The following is an 18,323-nucleotide window of genomic DNA, read 5'->3' on the forward strand; positions in this document are numbered from 1 at the left end:
TCTGCGGTTGTCAGATCCAGCAGTTTTGCTGCTTTTGCACCCATTTGAAAATTACAAAAAAAAACAACAACTCAGCTGTGTCATGACCTCAAGTGAGAAAGCAATAATGATGTTTTCCCACCAACCATAGTTATTATCAAAACCGAGGAGTTATTTCTAGAAATCACAGACTAAACAAAGGCTATTCACTCAGCAGAGAAAAAGTGATATTCGCACAGAGAAAGAACCCAAAACGATCATTTATATCAGTGTTATTTGCTTTTCGTTTTTTATGTCATTTTCACTTTACAATGAGAAGTTTTTTTGTATTATTGGCTCGATTCAATTCTTTCCCAGAGCCAGACACTCTGGAGAATTGTGACCTGAGCTACAGCATACATTTCCTTTTTGGCAACAGCTACAGAGGAAGTAAAGGCCAGTGCTAACAAGCCCTGTGAAAAAACACTAACCAATCCAACAAGCCAGGAATTATACCAGTCAATTAGAGGCAAACAGGAGGCAACTTTGTTTTCTTGAATGGGATACAGAGTAGGCTTGTTCTTGTGGTACAGTAGGCTTGTGAGCAAACAAGAGCCTGGAGCAACCTGAACTGCAAGCTGAAGAGTAAATTTGCATGTAGCGAACTGTTAGCCAGGGTCAGCAGTGCACACGCACACGCACCAACACACAGACAGAATTTGGCTGCTCCCTTCACAAAAGCTGCTTCCTCTTCGTTTCATCACTCAGGCAGGGCTTTGTTGGTGAGCGGAAATGCCTCTAGAGGGAATGAAAATACTGGCAAGTCCCTGCAGCTCTTTCTGGAGGGAGGCAGGTCCTGCAGCTGCACACACGCAACTGCACACATGTGCCAAAGTGCCCGTGTAGGTTGACGGCTCCGGTTGCGCACAGAGATAACTGTGTTAACCTAAAGAACATAAACAGCAGTGTGTGGTTACAGGGCTGCGGAGGCAGCTGAGGAGCCAGAAGAGGCTGACACTGACAGCACAGGATCTAAAGTTGCACTAATGTTGTCACGGCTGCCGCAAAATTACAGGCAACATCAATGTGGGGGCTCACGCCGCTGCTGAAATTAGCCCGGGAGACTTAGGTGACGCTATTTCCTTGATTCATTAAGTCATACGAGTCTTGCCGTCTTGCTGAGATAACCCATCAAACAGTCAGAGAAAGGTCAAGGAAAGTTCAAACATTGAGAGCGCTCTCTAAACTGCACAAAATCTATCCATTTCCCCAGCCCACATCCAGCTCAGGTTGCACACATTCACTCCAGTGTGTGCAAACTCTCGACTTTTAGGATAACCACAGAGCCACCGTGCAGCCTAAAGCCTCGCTAATGCTCTTACATCTTTGTTTTAAATATTCCATTACCTCACTCCAGGGCCATCTTGATTGTTGAAAAGCACATGTTTGTAATCAGATGACAACACTCCAACAACAGATGACTTCAATCAAAACAATCGATGGTCAAAAACACACCATATTAGTAAAACATAAAAACCTATGATTTATATGAACAAAGGAGATTGCCCGATTGTTTAAGTACTGAAAATGCACGCACTGAAAATCTTCCACTTGGTGCCTTTAACTTCTCTTCAGCATGTTAAATGATAGCAGCTGTTATGACTACCATTATCCAGCGTGAGAGGCCAAACCTTTTACTAAACAGCCGTCGGCGGTTTTTGACGTCTTAGCCTTCACATTTATAAACTGACAAACATTGAATATTTCAATAAAGACTAAACAGACCATCTAGGTTGACTTTTGGAAGTATTTCGGGTGGGCACGCTCTGTGCACAGTGATTTTCAGCTTCACACCGTCTCACTGTGCCTCCCACACTCACATTCTGTTGACCCAGGAAATTTAAAACCGTATGCTATTTTTATTTAATATTTCATGTAAATTGTGCCACCTACACAACGCTGACACTCGCCTGCCTACTACCATGTCTTCTCATTACAGCCTCTACAAGTTATTCTAAGATTAAACTAACCCTCTGCCATCAGCCAGCAGCGTGTGCATGCTTAAAAGTTCTGCTTCTTCAAAATGTGGGTCATTATTCACTGTCTCTACTTATTAACAGTGTAAGATAGTAAAAATTCTGTTCTCACTGACTCCACAGGAAACAGCTTCAAATTTCTTGATAGTCCAAGAAAATAAAAGTGTCAAACCTTTTCGATGGTGACATCCTACATTGCTTTATTTTGAAAAATGTATGACTTCTCGTGTGATATCACCTCACACTGTAGTTGTACACCATATTGGATGTGACTCAACCACTGGCTTGTAGGGGGGAAAATGTATTCCCCAACTGGTTGGTGGTGGTTTCTGGAGATTGTCGGATGCTTGCACTTTTTCGTGTTTCTCTGCAACTTCTTGCTAACTACTCAGGAAGTAAAGTGGCACATTTTCACCTTCAAAGTAAAAGATGAGTCTATGTGTTTCAAAACTGTTGCTTTGAAAACGAATCGTCTTCATTTCCAGTTTGGTTCTGACTTTCTACAGTTTCACTATAGCTCGGGCAGTAGCTGCACAGTGTTTGTAGACAAGAACATCACTTCCATTCAAAGTAAAACCACAGCAATATGCTATGAACCAAAGCAACCAACACTTTTCTCTGGCAACAGGTGGCTGCCAGTTCTATAAAGTGGCATGTTCATATGCCTGTGTGGCTGGGGCTTAGGTAATAATTTTCCCTCCAACAACCATTCGGTGAACCGGCGGTTGCCAGATGGTTGCAGATCAGGCTCTAAGCCTGTGTGAATGGGGCCTTGTTCGCTCTATTCTACATTGTGACTGTAGCTGTGCACGTCCAAAATGTCACGTCACTTTGCGGTTACGTGTCTGCAAAACTTCAATATAGCAGTGTTCAGGCTGACCAAGAGAGACACTTCACAAAGCCTGTCATTCAACAAAGCATGAACACACCAGCGCCACGAAGCCGCTTTGAAAGGTGTGGCTCATCCAGGCTAATCTGGGCTTAGTCAAGGATGGGTATCATATTTTAACGGCAGTTTACTGATACTGTTTATCGACACGGTACTCTAGCTGCACTCCTATTCTCTCATTTGTGATATTTTTAAAAGAAAAACCATCAATCATCAGATATTCGTATCATGGTGAACCTGAAGATAACCACCTTCGGCTCTGCTGGTGTCCTTTTCGCTTAGCACTTAGGATATAAAGTTCTATATGTGCACTGTACACTCAATATAGTATACGTACTAAATTTTGCTGAAGCTTTTGAATACTCTCAGATTCTGATCTAGTAAGTGTAAAGTCAGTCGTGTAGTGTAGTGGGGCACAGCATCCTTGCTGGGGAGGCTGCTGCAGTAGGGGTGTGCTTTTGCCATTTGGGGTTGTGCCTGGTCTTCAACCATGATCGGCAAGTCGGCATGCCAAAGCTACAACCACATAAAAGCAGTTTTGCTACAAATACAGGCAATGTAGATGTATGTAACACATATTTACTGACTAAAATTACAACATTAAACAGTGTGTTACAAATATAGGCTTTACAGCGCTTATGATCTCGTTATCTTAACAGATAAGCTACACAACATACTGATTTCCCCAAAGTGTTCCTTTATCAGGGAAAAACTGAGACTTCTGACCAAACATCTGACTAAAACACTGCCTCAGTGAGGAGATATCAGGGGAAAGCAGATTCTAGATGTACTGACAGAGTGGAAGAGCTTTCAAGACAGCTGCTCTAGTTTCTCTCTGTCACTCTCGCTGACACACACACCCCTGTGCGCACACACACGCGTGCTCGCGTACACACTCCACTCCCTCTCTCCTTTTTAGCCAGTGACAGCAGGCACCCAGCGATGACACGAGGAGTGTCTCTGGCAGCCAGTAAGGCAGCACTAAACAGACAGAAATATCTGCTCTGACAGACGGACAGACCATCACCCAGTACGACATGCTTGCAGCTGTCACTGTTCTCACCGCTCCTCTTCCCCAGCCCTCTGGTTTGACTTTGCTTTATGTGATTCTCCCTCCACCCTAAACAGTGCTTCCCTCCTTTTCTCCTTCCTACGGCCATCATGTACGACACTAACGACCCCTCCTACGTTTGAGACACTGCGCTTGGCTCCTGTTGGTTTACGGCAAGAAGAGGAAGAGATAGAGATGATCAAGGGGCGTGAAAGAGGAGCACCCTCTATGAGCTTTGGCCTCCACAGGTTTAGCTCTTTGCTCCTTTCATTCGGTCTTTCTTTTGCTCTTAAGAGTCGTGTGCTTTCACACAAGTATCTGTTCTCAATCTTTCTCTGTCTCTTTAGCTCGCTCTTTCTCAGTAACAGCCGTTCTCAATTAGGAGGGTCAGGGAGCGGAGCGGAGAAATAACTCAGCCTCTGGTATCTGGAGCTGCAAGGACCCGGAGATCAGCAGCAACAAGAAACCACCGCTGAGTCGAAACCTGGGCTGCGGATACATGTTTGCACGGTTGTGCGCGTTGCATAAATCTGCGCTGTGTCAACAGGTTGTCAGTGACCTCTGACTTCCATATTTAAACACACACGAATATGACAGAGCTGCTAATGTTTTGACTGGCACATTCTCCTGGAGTGTGGAGCTCTTCGCCGTTCAATCTAAAGATTCTGGCTTTAAAACAATGGAAAATCATTCGCGCACAGGCAGGCACACCCATGGACCGAGTCTTCGCCCCGTGGAGAGAGCTGCTTTAATTGCTTTGTTTCAATGGTCCCCTCTGAATGGGAGAGGAGCTGGCGGCTGCCGTTTACAAGACACATCTGCAGGTGTTGCATTTCAAACTGAGAAACTCAAGCTGTGAGAAAGAAAACATACGCTAACAATGACAGAAACATAGGAATATTAAGGCAGATTGTCCCTCTGTCTTTTCCTCTCTGTCTCACACACACACACACACACACACACACACACACACACACACACATTGCAGGTGCAGCAATGTTCAGCAGTCCCCTCCAGGCCATTGAGGCACATCTGAGTGATGCCATACTCAAAACTCTCTTTACCTCTGTGTCTCCTTCTATAAAAATACTGACTTTAATGTGAGACAATGTAAAACATAAGACCACACAAAGCCGAGGCACACTATATTTAGGAGGGGCTTGTCAAATTTTCAATGAGGCTCCAGCACTGTGTGATGCTTCCCGGTAAGAATTAAGAGTCTGATCAAAGCCACCTAACGTGGCTTCGGGTTAGGTTGGTGTATGTTTTAGATAACCTCTCCACAGCTGATACACTGCATGAAAAACTACTTTACTTTGTTGCCATACAGCCACTGCTGCACAGCAGCTTCCCCCCTACAGACTCCAAAGCTCATTTGGAGCATTTTTTCACACTTTTAATTTGAAACCTCGCGGAGCAGTGTCTCTATGAGAATCAGATCTGTTTGTTAGAGCTGGGAGTCGAGTAGTTTGGAGGATCTCGGGTAGCGTGTCTCCTAATTCACTGAAAGAAAGAGCAATCAGCTAAGCTTCAGATGGCACCCAACAGACGACAGATTCAATCTCCTTTCTTCGAGCGTCTCTATTGTGACGTTCCCACATGCTGGTGAGCACGCCGCGTTGCTCACATTACTGATAATCTATGCAAATAGGCCACAGATTGACTAGAATGTATCTAATTGAGAAACATATGTGTCACACTCAAAAATAATAATTCTTACATCTCCCAGTGTGCGTGTGTGTTTATTCCCCCCCCCTTTACTTTATTTCTGTCAGCATTCGTTCATTTATGCAGTTACATGTGACTGTGATGTTGGCGTCTTGCCGTTTAAAATGAGGACACGGTGTATCTTTTGTTTGTCGGTACAGCGTTGGGAGTATTCCTCGCTCTCACCTTCTCTCTCTCGTTGTGAACCCTTCTGCGGCATCGCAGGAACGTCCTGGCCATTATGAGAAGCCATTAATGAGTGCGTGGCGTGGCGTGTTGTGATGCGCGGCATATTACAGCCATTCATCAGAGTCAGGAGACACTTGACAGGCGACAGCCAACAGGTTGTGTAATCATATAACACAGCCATGTCAGGCCTGCCACAGCTCCGTGTCCCATTCAGGCCTCTAATGTTGTTTTCCTCTTGGTAATTGACAATACCAGACAGAGAGACCCAGTGATGGATAACATAATGGACCGACAGGCACACAAAGATGGCGGCCCACCGCCAGAGTGATGTCATTTCAATTTATATCTGCTTTTGGAGAAATCTGCAGCAAATTTGTGCTTCTTAAAGCCTTGGTCTGTTTTTCCTTCTTCTTGGGTTTGTAATTACTGAAATGGGGCAGCACAGCGATCTCACGAAAACGAGAACTTCAGCAATGTAGTAGCTCACGCGGCTACTACTACTACTACGGCAATGTACCCTTGACCTTGACCACAGTGTGGTGAAAACCCATTAGGTGATTACTGTGTGCAGGTTTCACTATAATTTGACGGACACTACAGGAGGAATCAGGTGATAAAGAAGGCAAAAAAGGTTATTAATCATCCTGATCATGTTTTGTGATCCGAGATCAAGAAGTTGCTCTCAGTGCAGAACAAATAGATACTTAAATCTCTCATTCCCTCAGCTATTAGATCGCTTAACTCTTGACAGGGGTTATTTAGTTTGACTTCTTTTAATGATTGTTCATTTTAGACACATTTCTTTCTCAATCTATTTATTTTCTTTGGGTTTTTTTAATGAGTTTTACTATTTACTGCTCTTTGCCGACCGACCTCTTTGTTTGACACACCTTGACACTCAACAGTGTTTGTGGTTAAGTGTTTCAGGTTTGTACGTTGTATGTCTATAATTAGGTAGGTTGTGATCAATAAAGTGAGTTGAAAATGGAAAAGTGCCAGTAAAACAACAAATACGACGCTGAACTTGAGCACAGTTTCGGTAATGACTGATTACTGTTACACTTGTAAGTTTGACTGAATCCTGTGCAAGGAGTAGCAATTCTTGTGAACTGACACCAGAGGCCTCGTCATGGCGTGAGCTCAGCCGTCCACATGAGCTAGCAAGAGAATTTCAAAACAGCAGAAATCCCATCCTGAGAGCTTCCTGTTTCATAGTGACTGTTGAGAATGATACGTTAGCAGAATGCTGGTGTTTTAAAGGCAAAGTGAAACGACAGCTGTATTGTTTCATTCCAACCAAGAGTGTGGCTGACTAAACTAAACTAAAATAAAATGTTGGCCTTGTGTGTTTAGAAGCAGGCATCGAGCTTACGTTTGTTTTTTGTTTGGAAGGAGTTCAGAAGTTCGTGCACTTCCTATCTGGTCGTACCTGTATAAATGCCTGCCTGCTCTGCATACCTGTTTGCGCCCCACCCTTCCTCCTCTGTGTCTGCTTGTCTTCCTCTTTTGCAGGTGCTAAGAGGATCTGCCTAGCTAGGGAGCTCTTACATGCTTTCCCCAAAGGGCAAATACTGCCCTAGATGGTTGCTCTTCATCTGTTTAAGCATTTTTTAAAGTATTTGCGTCTTTCCTACCAAGTTTTCCGTCCCAAAAACCGATTTCCTGAGATCTGCCCAGGACCATCTGATGAGCGCCCTCTAGGTAAAGCGCAGATCGTTTCATTTAAGTGAGACCAGGTGAGAATAACTCCAGGGAGAGCCAGATTATCTAAACCCTGTTATCTAAATATAGAGCTAAAACTCAAAGTGAGCAGTAGTAACACAGAAAGAGTTAGAAAGTCAAAGCTGAAGCAGGAATTCTGTTTGTAAACCACAATGACTGTTTAAAGTGATTGGCCAGAGTCATAAATATGAAAAGCGAGACAAATATCATCTTTATCCATTAAATAAAATCATTAAAACCATTGATCCAAGTTATTGTGGTGATTAGGTCTAAAGATGACAAAGTTAAAGCAATTACAGTGTACCAGCAGGCCATCTGACGCTCAGGAATGTGCGTCTCCTACTCTGCACAACTCCCAGCTTCGTCAGAGAGGAAGAGGTGGCCCTGAGGCTGTGTTAGACATTGTTAAGGATAGCAAGTATCCTCACACAACCTGTTCTGCTCTGTCCCTAAGCTGGAGAAGAGAAGACAATGTTCTCTCTTATCCTCCCACTCTCACCGCTTCATACCTCTGCTTGTTTGTGAAATGCCTCTTGCAGCACAAAATCCAAAAACGGCCAGCTTGTGCGTGTGAAAAACAGGGCGTAAGATGTTAACCACAATGAAACTCACCAGCAAGGATAAAAATAAACACCCCCTGTCTTTTGAATATCATCACTGTCTCCTAAGCTGGAGGTAAAACTCCTTAGAGAATAATAGTTTTGATTAGACTCGCTGTCTGTCATTGTGTCTTCGTCTTGCCTTTCTCTCACCCCTTCACATATAGTCGATGTACAGTATACGCACTCAAAAGAAAAAAGATGGGAAGAAAGGGACAAAACAGAAAAGGCAAGAAAAAAAGAGGAGGGTGTAGGACACTGGATGGCGGAAAAATGAAACACGAATGAAAAAGGAACGCTGAGAATGGGATCATAAATCTGTCACAACAGAATGGGTGAGAGGCCTGGAAGACCTAAAAGGGCTTATGTCATTGTTTTCCAAAAAGCTCTGTTTTCCTTCTTCACATGTACACAGGCCCCGAGCTACGCTGTAACCCTGTGACGCAGAAAATTTCCCCTTTAGTGTGGTCACACACTGAAGGAGTCCACCTAACCGCTGCGAACAAAACGCACTCCTCCTCTCTCCTAAATCTCAGCTTCATCGCCTCACAACGGCCGCATTGTTCGACCTCAACAGTGGCCACGCTGTGCGCTGCTGACGTTAAAAAGGCGTGCAGTTAGAAGCTACGGGGATAAATACTCTTCAGTAAACAGCAACAGTCTGTAACGTGTTTGCAGCAATGATAGGCTTTCTAAACAAATTAAGCCAAAGCGGCTCTACATTACTCATCCTGGCCGGCTGTCTGGCCAAATTCTGTCTCCACTGCACAGTTGTTTGATCAACTGTTTGTGCCGAGTCTATGTGTTAATGTGAGGGAGGGAGAGAGGAAGAACAGATATGAGTCCACGGGCTTGAGCTGAGACGAATAAGGCACGACAGCCGCAGGGAGAAGCAGTGAAACTAGTCTTCCTATACTTTCATGTGTCTGCAGTCGTGTGCTGTCACATTCGGAAGCTCTGTTCTTTCTTTCGCTGTGCATTACTTGTCAATCTGCTGATGGTCGGCGTGTGTGTGTTAAACCTGTCACTTTCTGCACTCTGAAGTCCGTGTCCTAATCGCTTTGGCTGATCCCTGCTAGTCGGGTGTGTACAGTATTTGTGTCGGGCTGGCTATATGTGCACATGAGTGTTTGTGTGCAGGGCAGATGCTCCCAAAGCATAGCCTTTGCTCAGCATTCACACACACACACACACACACACACACACACACACACACACACACACACACACAGTATTAAGGAAGATTACCTTGCACTTTATTTATTTATTTGCTTCCTAAACTGCCCCCACCCAACTCCCAAAGCCCCCCCTCCCCCCAAGTCATTTTTCTTAATCCCTGGTGGAAAAGAAAACGGGAGGCAAATAAAAAGTGTAATATTGGAGCACTACAGACACTACAGACCTACTTTTTAAATGGCTGATAAGTTTTCAGATTTAGGGCAATGAAAAGTGCACCAGACCTTTGAATGGGAGCCACAATAAGGTCCTGGTAAGCTCTTTTAAAGTACAGCGTGCCCTACTATTACTGTTTGTCACTACAAATCTCTTTCGAGCTAGACGGGGTTTTTTTGAAAATCAAAAGGTTCTTGAATCATAGCATGTTTTTTTAATGATTTCTCATTTTGACACTGGCCACAAGCATCATGGTGGGGATTTTATTTTAAAGCAAAGCCTGCACAGCGCCTCATAAACAGCAGCTGCAGACTGCTTCCTTAGCTGCCAGCTCAGGAGTGTCCAGTCAAACCAGCCACATCACTCCCTCACTTTTTCTCTGCGTGCCAAGTCGGCTCCAAGTCAGGGAGAAAAAGGAGGCAGGATTGATTCAACCAATGTGCACAATCGATGAGATGCGGAATGAGAGAAAGATCCGTTTACCTGCGTGAACCTTGACCTCGGTGGTAGTGCCGCTGTGGTCGCCACCCCCTCCCCCGCCCCGCCCGTCATGTATTCCTCACGCAGGGTCCCTCGCTGACCTCTCCTTAAGTGGCGATCTGAAGGGAAAGCGAGACAGAAGAAGAAGGCTGTTACATTTCTTTTAATGGAAAGCCAGTGAGAGCCTGGTTCAGACAGAGGACAAATGTATCACAGAAAACAAAAAAAATGCACCCCGGAGTTGAAAAATGTGTGCGGGAAGCCATGAGGGAGTTTGCTATACTGCCCCATTTACTCTACCTCCTAACCCTGCCGGAGAGCCAATGAACCAATAAACAGCTGCACCACCAATCACACTACCGTGCGTATATACTGCAGCAGCAGTCCTGTGTAAACCCCCCACCACCCCCATCCACGCGACCCCACCACCCCCACCCCTGCTGCACAGGAACAATGTCCTTCCTAAAGGTTATCAGCAGCCTGCTGCTTGGTCAGCCCTCATTCTGAATCCATTACACACAGAGCATCGAGATTCACTGCCTTAATACACCTCTCTTAGTCTCTCCTCACTGCTTCACTGCGCCCTTTACAGGCCGATACAAATCCAGCGTAGGCCCAGAACACACAAATTTACACGGGTTTTGAGATTAGCCTATCAGAACTTTTCCTTTCTGTCTCTGTGATTGGTACAAATTTCATCACCACAGAAGCTGTGATGATGAAACGGAGTCCTATGCTAGCCCCTACCCTTGACCACCGATGTCCAAATGCTCCAAAACTGACTTTGTCATACACTTTGATTTATGGCCAAATAACTTTGAAACTAACCACATCCCCGCCAGCCTCAGCTGTAGTCTGTGTTTGATGTAAAACAGCAAATGTTGCTTAGTATAAAAAGCTAACAGACTAAATCATTTCGGCGTCCTGCAACATTACTGCAATAAAGTTTATAATAACTGACAATAATAGTCCCCCAGGAAGATACACAATCCCCCTACTTCCTCCAGTGTTTCTTCACATGCAATCTGGTCAAGAAGTAGAATAAGTCTAAAAACTGCAGTTTAGAGTCAAAACGTGGACAGCTAAAATCTTGTTAAAAGTCTGGGGATCCAGTTGACTGATTTCTCTTAGATCACTTTTGTTAGTGTCCATATTTTGCAAAAGTTTGAAAACAGAAGTTTTGCTTCAATCAGCAAAAATCAGCACGCTTTGTCCTGGCAGCAGATGTTAGCTGAAGCTATAATAAAAGGAATAAAATGACTGAAATGCATAAAAGATAACACCATGTAAAAAAACAAACAAAAAAAACACCTAAAATCACTGATACCAATATTGAGAGAACAACAGACATATGGTTGGAAAAGCGGTGGTCACTACCATCCATATTTCCTGTCTCTCTTTACTATTCCCATCAATAAAGACACAAAATCCATGTGATGCAATGGCAGGCACCTCATACATCACAGCACCTGCTCGTTCATTTATTCCATGATGGGAAGGGAACATACTGAAGACTATAATGTGAGAAGGGGGTGGGGTGGGTGCTGATTTTGGACAGAGTCCAACAAAGAAGAGGACAGGGCAGAGAAGAAAGCCATAAATACGCAGGGAGGCGAGCAGGTGTTCGAGAAATATGATTTGCGGGGGTCTACGTAGCACGCGGTGCTGACAGGTAAGCCTATTAGGTTGCTATTACCCAGCTATAACATGCACCAGTGTTTAAAGGTGATGGGTTTAAGAGAGAGTTATACATTTATTTTTAAAAATGCAGCAACTACATCATTACTGAGCTGGTTTCACATTGATTTAATTCACTGCATCGCCTTTTTTTGTTTTTTCCGAGCTGACATAATTCGGCAGCCGTGAAAGAAATACGTGTTTCGCTTCGCTTGTTGAATAAAAAGCAAGCAAACAAACAACAGCAAGCTTGTTTTATTGCAGTAGATGTTAGGTCTGATTCGACTTTAGAGAGCTACACCAGGTTTTTCTCTTTTTTTTCTCTCATATTCTGAAAACGACATTAGCCTTCACATCCAAAAGAGTGCAAGAGAGAGCTAAACACTGAGATGGCAGTGCATTTCTGCGCATTGAAAACTGCCAGGGAGCAATCAGTGAAGAATGCAAACGTTTATAAGAAACCCAATGCACTAGAACATGGAGATCTGCAATCGAATTTCACTTGAAATACTGCACGAGAGACACAAGACTGCGAGAAAATTGCTACCACTTGAGCAGCACACTACAGATGGTGTTGAGAGCAACACAGCACATAGCAATGTGTTCTTTAATAACGTGGTGAATATTGCAGTGAAAAGCTGAGTAGCTTCTGCAGACTCCTGCTTTTTTTCCCCTTTCCTGTCAGAAGTGTGAACTCTTTCATCCAGGATATAAGAGGCTGCGGTAAAATCCTCAAAGAGACTAATCGCGTTAAATGAGGTTTGTGTCTGTATCCATGACTTCTGAGTGTGCGTGTGTGGGATGTCAGGGGCTGGAGTGAGGGAAGTTGTAGGTGCCTGTGAGCGACTACAAATTCTTGTCACCTTTGAATCTAAACTCTGTCCTGTCTCCGCTCGAGTCAGCCGTCTCCTGTTTTCACTTGGTTAATGCTTCAGTCCTGGTAACTGTATCAGTTGATCGGGGTGTACATTTATGGAGACTAGGGCTGCACGATTAATCGTTAGAAAATCGCGATCTCGATTCATACTTATGTGCAATCTCATTTCCAAATGACAATGATTTTAAAAAAAAAAGAAAGAAAGAAAAGACGACGACGACGACGACGACGATTGTACCGCATTTTGATCCGGGACGTAATCTGCATGAAAACAAGCGCTCACTCTTCCTGCTCAACAAATGACAAGGGCGGAGCCTTATACCACGTGATACAGAAGCTGTGCCGTGTGATGCTAAAATTAGCAGGGAAAAAAACAACGGAGAGCACGTCAGGGATGACGAGAAAGTGACAGGAGAAAATCCGTCCCGGTCAACCACCCAAACATCAATAACGGGAACCTTATACAGCGCTTCCCTATACACGTCGAACTCCCGCAGGCACAAAGAAATTACGGAGGCTATCACTTATCACCTGACCAAAGATATGGCTCCCATCAACACTGTGCAAAACGAGGGATTTAGGAAAATGATCAACACCCTAGACAAACGCTACACAGTGCCGTCCCGCAACTATTTTTCTATTGTTGCACTACCTGCTCTATACACGCAGTGTCGAGCAACGGTGGAGACGGAATTTCAAGCAGTACAACATTTTGCGGCAACAACATAACGTGAGACATTTGTTGTTTTTATGTTTATTTATTGTTTTTATGTTCAGTCTCAACTGTTACGAAGTTGATGTGCAGTTAATAAGTGCAATAAATATTTACACTGGAAAAGAAAATCGTGAGAGAATCGAATTATGCAAAATCGTGCAGCCCTAACGGAGACACGAATACATTTTCTTTGGTCTTAAAAGTGATTCAGTTTCTGAAGATGACAAAGCCTAAGTTTGCCTTTTAAAAGCCTTTAACACCACCACATTTACTTTGGCTTTCTGGAGGGGAATCCTCGCCTCAAGTGGCCGCTCGTACAGTTCAGCTCATACAGACGCATTCATACAGAAGCATGTGCACACATATGCTATGCATCGAAATAAAAGCAAACCTCATCTTCCTTAAAACAGCCAGGGCTGTCCCTGGGTGTCTTAACACAACTCATCAACTGTTAAACCAGAGAGAGAGGCAGAGCAGTAAAAATCAATGCCCCCAGCACTGCAAACAGCAGTCAATTATGTTAGTTGGAAGAGGAAAGAGCGAGAATTTGCAGCAGTGTCTGGAGAGGTAAGGAGAAAGAAATGGGAGGAATCCAAGGAAGGAAGGAAGGAAGGCAGGAAAGAGAAAGTCCATCTTAAGCTAAAAGCAGCAGGCTAATATATGTAATTGATTACCTCTATGCAAATAGAAGAACTTTAAAAAACCACCGACTGCAATTTAAAGCAGGAGCAGAGGCTCTGAAAATCGATTGACGCCATGAGCGAGAGAAGCCATTTTCCTCTAGCCAAGATAAAACACTTTACTACGAGCTGTCAGATACTTATCAGGAGGAAATTAGCAGAGGAATACCATTTTCCCAAACAAACAGGTCAAGTGTTTCTCCTCTTTTGAGTGGCCTGTCCCACGCTTTCACCGTCTCCCGCTCTGATATCATCATCTGTTATTTCCTCCTGTTTAAATGCCAACAGTAAGGGAGCCAGGGCTGTATTTCATTCAAACAGATCATTTGTAATAAAAGAGGGGGGGGGGAAGCCCCACGCAGGCAGGCCTTGTGCACCGGCAGTAGCTGTCTGTTGTTTGAAACAGAGAGGATGAGGTCTCCGGTTTTGCCTCAACTCCCGGGAGCGACCCCAAAGCCTGCCAGCACCCGCACGCACTCGCTGACGCAAGTCCGTCCTCAATCTACGAGCCCGATCTCACCAAAACAATATCTGAGTTTCTGGCCTGCAGTCGGTGTTACTGGCTGAAAAAAAAGGAGAGAAAACAAGAAAGAAAGAAAACAGACAGAGAACAGAGCACAAAGAGATGTCGAGGCAGGCAGCAGCCCACACAAGGCAACTTTGGTGGAGAGAGAGAAGAGGCCAGCTCGGCGTCAACATCAACACCGGTTCTGCAGTCACTGCTCAGCAGGTAATTATGATAACAACGTGTTCCCTAGGCGGCCTCTCTCTGATTTAGTTTCCAAGCACTTACCCTTCCTAAAATCTCCCCCCTGATAACATCTGATATGATTACAAAGTCGAGATCCCTTTCAAAGAGCGCCCACTTATGTGCCTTTAATTTGGTGTACACTAACTTTCCCTCTCGTGACTACTCATTGAAGCTTCTCATCTTATTGTGTACACCTAGTTAAGATGTTGCACCCTTTGGATTGTCATAACATTTCGGAAAATGCAGTGACATAAACAAACCTCACCTACCGACACCATCCGTTACAGAGTGCGCCACTTGCTTTCTATTACCTTCCACTGTAAACATAGCTTTGCCGCATGGGGAAATACGCCATTTCACTGTGTCTGTTAACATCCAGTTTTAGCAGTGGGAATTCGGCCCTGAATGGAATCAACCGAGCTGACCCTGTGATTACCTCTGCGGTGCGGCATTTTCCTTGGCTGTCATCACAGCCGACCCTTTAAACGGCCAGAGCTGCTCTGCAACAGAGGCTAGGCTGTTGACATACTGAAGACATTTAAGATAATCCTGGAGATGTCTCTGTGATTTCCAAGATTACATCTTCAAAGGGGAAATGCGCCCGGCTGCCTGTACTTGAAGGGGAGAGAGATGCGGAGGGCTCTTGTTCTGAAGGAGGGGGTGGAATAGCTCAAGAATGCAATCATGGTTTTGGAGTGGAATAAGGCCTGTCCTGGCTAGCTAAGCTGGCAGGAGGGTGAGAGGATAGGAGGGGAGCGTGGCGAAGGAGAATCAAACCTGAGAGAGAAAACACACTTGTCGGAAGGGGACAAAACACAGCGGGGCTGAGACAGAAGTCTCACCTGTGCGACCAGACCTGGGCCTGCCTTGTCAAGTTGTCAAGTTGAGATTAAATAGTTATTCACTTCCTCCACATTAGGGCTGAACGATATATCGCATTTGCGATAATATCGCGACATGATCAAGTGCAATTTTCTAACCGCAAAGGCTGCGATTATACTCTGGACATGTCCAAATTCATGGGCTGCATCCTCCTGAGGCCGCATTTGTAGACTGATTACGTCACAGCGACGTGCCGAAGGCTGTCCAAATTACTGCCATATCCCAGAATTCATAGCGCGGCCCAGCCAAACTCCAGTTTCCAGCAATGGCGGCCGCTACTAAGTTTTAAAATTACTCATACTAATCTTTCAGGGTCACAAAATAAACTTTTAACATATTTTCAGGCGAGAAAGTAGTTGTGTAAACATCAAATATCTGCTCGGTTTATCAAGATATCCCATATTTGCAAAAGTGCTTCGACGTTTTCAGAGGCGTCTGCTACCCACCAGCTCGACAGCTAGCCGGGAGCTCGAGGGTTACTGATGCGGCCGAGAACGGCACAACTCCCGGCACATCATTTTCAGATCACCGCGGAGTTTCGCTGCTCGGGTTAAACGTAATATATAAGTCACTTAGACAACCTAAAAATGTTATTGTTGGGCTTTTTTCAGTGTTTTGTTTGTTCGTGAGTAAATCGGTTTGGCTGAGATTAAAGTTATTAGATTAGATAAAATAAAACTTTATTAATCCCCCGGGTGGGTTCCTCCTTGGTTTTCACACAGCTGACTAAACGTCAAACAGAAAACTTATTAAACAGAAGTATGAGACAGTCGAGAATTTACACCAGTGTCTGGTTATATTTTAGATAGCAAGAAGCAGACGGCCGAGTTTATTAAACTCCACCGAGACAGCGGTGACGCTAATCAGAACTAGCCTTCTGATTCAGAAGGCTAGACCGTCCAATCTCACGCCTTTAAACTTTAAAGGCGTGTTTGTGTGTGTGTTTATACAATTGCTATTATGTTTGCACTTTACGTGTAATGTTACTGACTGCAGAGATCAGTAAGATGTGTGTATTTTTTATTTATTAGTTTTATTTATTTAATATTATTTTTTAATTGAATGACTGTCTAGTAGTTCACAGATGTCGAAAAACTGAGTGTGGTAAAGCCACTGATTTTTTTTATGTATATTTCTGCAATCTGCACATTGTACTGACTTTCATTTTAATGTTTACACCAGGGTTCCTTGTCAGCACTTTATGCTCAGATGTTTGTAAGCTAAAAATAAACTATTGTGTATGTTCAAATATACTGTTGTGATTGAAGAAGTTAAATAAAAATGTCAGTCATCAATTCATGCATCACCTCATGTCATCATAACAGAGGTCTGTCTTCCAGGAAAGAACAGTTTAAAATTAATGTAATATAGTATTGGCCATACTATATGATGTATTGCTTGTCTTTGTTTAATAATACAGAAGACAAAGACCTTAAAAAATAATCGCATATCGCATCGCAATCGCAATATTGGGGCAAAAAATCGCAATTAGATTATTTTCCATAATCGTTCAGCCCTACTCCACATGAATCAACTTTTCTTGCCTAAGAAAACAGACCTAAATGCTTCAAAGTGTATACTTTTATATTTGATTGTGTCATAATGCTGAGGTAGAAATCAAAGCTTCTCAAACCTGAAGGATACGGTCGTTGCTAACCAGGTTTGGGACAAAATATTGCTGTGGTAGCAATTTTCTACTCAAGCACTTTATACCAAATGCCTCATACTCAGATGAACACACTAGAAAGCAACTTGGGGTTCTGCCCAACGATTTGGAGCAGTCAGGGATCGAACCACCACCAACTCCTGAGGTACAGACACCCTTAATATGGCTGTGATATACCGATATATGCTCACGCTTCCTCTTGTGATATGTGTGGAAACACTCACTACTTCATGGCTTCTTGCAGAGGCAGAAATCAACCTAATGCAGCTAATACAATAAAATCAACCTTTACTTTGTTGCCACATTGTTTCATTTTTATGCAACAAAACACTGAACTACTCTTTCCAGTCCTCTTCACAATAAAAGTCCAATAGAAATAATACTGATACTTTTTTTCTGCTCCCTTATTTCCAATGGGTCACTGCATGTTCGATTTGGCACAGATTTTACACCTCACATTAATCCAGGCTTGGAACCAGTTTGTGTCTCTTCCTGGTCTCAAACCGGGGATCTTTCATAAGTATGATAAGCCTGTTAACCACTATGCTATGAAGTCACTATAATTAAAAAAAAATAAGTGAAGTTAGTTGTGGTGGAAACACAAAGAACCTCATGGGGGAAAGCAAAGAAAAGCAAAAAAACGTAATTATTAAAACTGAATGATATCATACGAAAACACTAACACCACAGTTCAGTGAATACATAATTTGTTTTTCTTCAGTTACACAGATCATAAACTACAAGAAATGAGTGTATTGTGATGTATTGAGATTACAGATTTGCTTAAGCTGGGAGCAACGTGGAAACCGGAGACCACAGGACGTGAATGATATTTGGCAACTTCAAGTGACTACAGGTGAAATAACTTCTAGGCAAGCAACAGGAGCATCTACCAATGAGAGGATAGCATTTATTGACAGATGATTTGGACGTAAATACATTAGAGACTCACGTAGGCAAACAGAAACTGGAATCTCCACAAGCGAGCAGACGTAGCTTTAGTTTTCATGGGGATATATCGCAAGCTATCCTGTAACTCCTGTTCATATTTC

The 18,323-nt window shown here is 43.6% G+C and overlaps 1 protein-coding gene across 4 annotated transcripts in view; it reads right to left on the reverse strand.

The window, feature by feature from the left end:
- zmiz1a (zinc finger, MIZ-type containing 1a) overlaps nucleotides 1-10,066 on the reverse strand; it is an 82,477-nt gene extending 72,411 nt beyond the window's left edge. For 3 of the 4 annotated variants that reach the window (XM_086259376.1, XM_086259377.1, XM_086259373.1), the window contains exon 1: nucleotides 10,027-10,066. The gene's annotated coding sequence lies outside the window, so the exon portion shown is untranslated. The remainder of the gene's footprint in view (nucleotides 1-10,026) is intronic. The other variant, XM_086259374.1, reaches the window with a different exon arrangement.
- Nucleotides 10,067-18,323: the final 8,257 nt, after the last annotated feature.

This window comes from Aulonocara sp. 'chitande type north' Nkhata Bay, linkage group LG13 (assembly GCF_057382095.1).
Source record: "Aulonocara sp. 'chitande type north' Nkhata Bay isolate Kocher_YH1m ecotype deep benthic linkage group LG13, A_spYH_male_GT1.1, whole genome shotgun sequence".
Taxonomy (NCBI): domain Eukaryota; kingdom Metazoa; phylum Chordata; class Actinopteri; order Cichliformes; family Cichlidae; genus Aulonocara; species Aulonocara sp. 'chitande type north' Nkhata Bay.